Genomic DNA, 3,175 nt, shown 5'->3' with positions numbered 1-3,175 from the left:
TTTGATCTGATGGTACCCAGAGAACCCATCAGTGAAGGAGTATGCTTCCTAGCCACCTACATTATCCAATACCTCATCAGTGAATGGGGTTGGGAAAAGATCATGCACGCAAGTGTCATTCAACTTCCTAAGATCTACATATATCCTTATTTCATCCTTCTGCTTCTTTTCTTGTATCCCCATTGGTCTCACCCAATCATATTCTTCTACGGGCTCAATGATGCCTGCTGCGAGCATCTTATCTAACTCTAAGCGGACCTTCTCCTTATACTTCGGATTGAGACAGTAACGTCTTTGCTTAATTGGCTTTGCAAGGGTTTTAACGTGATATTCATGATGCCCAGGTATCCTATTATCCCCTTTAACTTCGTAAACTTGGTAGGGAACAAATCCTAGTATTCGTGGAGCAATTTAGCGACCTTATCTACCGTCTCGTCCTCCCAGTAATCTCCAATCTTCATGAATTTGGGCTCCGCCTCCGTGCCAATATTTATTTGTTTAGTTTTTAGCGACGTGGTTATATCAGGATTCTCGATCAGTGGTCCCTAGACCTTGCAGTGACCCTCAGTTTCAGGGATATTAATATTTCAAGGGTCCTCATCTTCTTCTTCAGCAGTCACATTATAGCATTCTTGTGCCATGGTGGAGCTCTATCTGCAAGTACCAGTTCATCGAGATGACATCTAGGGTGTGACAAACAAGTGCACCCATTCGGGTTGGGGTTTCTCTCCATAGGCCTTAGCCCATTTGGCCAAGTTTTCATGCGTATCATCCTTCCCATCATACTTGTTCGTTACTCGTACCTTAAGCTTCCCAAAGCATTTTCTCATCATCCTCCTATACTCACACCAATCATCAAAACTACCTTTGTGCGTACCCCACCATCTCGCAGGCGTAATTTAAAGTGCCCTATCCAAATCTTGGAAGCACTGCTTCTCTGGTACTTCCCTCTCAAATGCATCCAAAAACACATCCACGTCACTCAAGCCATCATAAGTGGGCAAATTTCTTACCTCTGACGACACACCTTGCAATGACCGGGTCATCTGTTATAGCCTAGTGTAGTTACTTTATGTAGCTGTTTCGTCCAGCACTCTTATTCTTCGACTGAGTTGGAGGTGTAGGAACTCTCGTGATCCCATGTAATTCATCCATACACTGTCGTATTCACCCAATCTTGGTCTCATGCTATTATCTTATATATGCAGTCCAAATCGTCATCGCTTTCGTAATCGCAAACTGGTTCAGTATAGCACGATACTTCTATAGGATCTACGAGTACTATAACGCGAAGCAATTTATTTTCAAATATCATCTTTTGTTTCTTTAGGTTGATTACCCTATTCATGTCAATAGCCCAATCAATGCCAAGGTGCGCAGGGTAGGGGTTGTTGTCATCCACAATTTCTATTACTTCGAAATCAGCCAATGCGCTCACGCCTTCAATATCTATAGTTACTCCCTGCAACCATCCCATGGGGATGATCTTCTGCTGATTTGCCATCCTTAGCTGAATCAGGGACCACTGCAGCACGGGTCTCCCCGTCTGCTCCCAAGTCTTCTTTGGAAAAACATTTGCGTTTGACCCCAGATCCAGAATAACTTGATCCATTTCATATTCTCCTATCTTTGCGGTGAGTCTCATCTCATATCCTATCCTTGCCTTATGCTTAAACCAATCTTCCGTACAATGCGTAATTCACCTGGAGTGTTTCTGGCGCATCTATTTATAAGTTCCTGTAACCCCTTCACAACCTTGCTATCACACAGTAGCTTCATGCAAGTCTCTAGAAAGGTCGTAAGCATAGAGGGGTCCATTTCCTAAACAGGTTTATCCTAGCTCCCTAATGTAGAGGCCTAAGCAAAGCTCTTCTTTTCTTCATTGAATGTTTCGCGTGCGTGCTCCAAAACAAATTCAACCTCCTTCTTTGGAGCTTTGCAAACCCACACGTTGTCTTTAGGTTATTCCCCCTTATCATCGCCCTTTGCAATTCCACTTCAGAGCACTATATTCATATTCAAATCTTCTTCGTGAGGCTCCGTCCTCAACATCTACAAGTTTTGAGTTGGCTCCGGAGGTAGCACCCCTTTGTTGCGTATCCTTGCTATTAGTGTAGGAAAGTTCTCAGTCTCTTGATCAAACTGAGTGCAATATTTTCATAATGGACATGTTGGGTTAGTGCATTTGTAGGCATAGTGTCCTAGTCCTCCACAATTGTAACGGATTAGATGTCCCCGACCTCTGTCAGGTCCTCCTCTACCTCAACCTCGTCCACGCCCCTGAAAGCCTATTCGCGCCATCCCAGTGCCCTGGTCAAGAGGCCACATTTCTACCTGAACTCTATAGGCGGGTTTTCTATCCATCATCAATTCATAACTTCAAAAATTGAGCTCATCATGCCCTATTGACGTACAGAAGTTGCAGAACATTTATTGCAGTGTTTGTACAAACTTCTGCAGCAAATGACAATTATCAATCATATGTTTCCTGCCTACCTGACATATAGCACACCACAACACAGGTCACGCACTCGACCCTGCTTGGGCTTCCAGCCTCAAAGGCATTGGTCCTCCTCTTGCAATATAGTTTGCAAAGATTGGGCAGTGGTTTTTGTCATGCCCCTGACCTTTACATTTCAGGCACCATATCTCCTGGTGTGCCTCTAACCGAACTATTATGTCCTGCTTCAGAATTTGCATTTCGAGGCAAATATTTTGCAACTGTGCATGGATCTGTTGAACCCCTAGACTTGGATCTTTCATCGATGTTTCATGAAATATTATTGCAATCTCCAAGGCCTCTTCCTGAGTCGTAATCTTCTATTTGACAGCGCAACCCTTAGGTGAGGCAAGAGTGAAGCCACGAACCATTTGCAGTGCTTCCCATCCATTAAATTCATGTTAGCTTCACGGATTGTACACTTTAACAACTGATCCAACTCCCAAGGTGTCTCACCTAGTTTCATCGCGATTTCCTTGAACCCCACAATTGACTACGCCTCATATTTAGGCCTATTTAACTCTTTATTCATTGTGGTCTGGATCTCTGCCAACGCAACGCTTGGGTTATCATTATAGTACTTGATGTACCAAGTTAGCATGAAATCCTGAAAAGTACTAACCAACATTTCCTTCTTCATGTGATCGTATATGACACCTTGAGCTTCCCATACAA

The sequence above is a fragment of the Pinus tabuliformis genome, chromosome X (assembly GCF_031772625.1).
Source record: "Pinus tabuliformis cultivar Carrire ecotype Pingquan chromosome X, CPIR1, whole genome shotgun sequence".
NCBI classification, from domain to species: domain Eukaryota; kingdom Viridiplantae; phylum Streptophyta; class Pinopsida; order Pinales; family Pinaceae; genus Pinus; species Pinus tabuliformis.
This window is presented reverse-complemented; position numbering follows the sequence as displayed.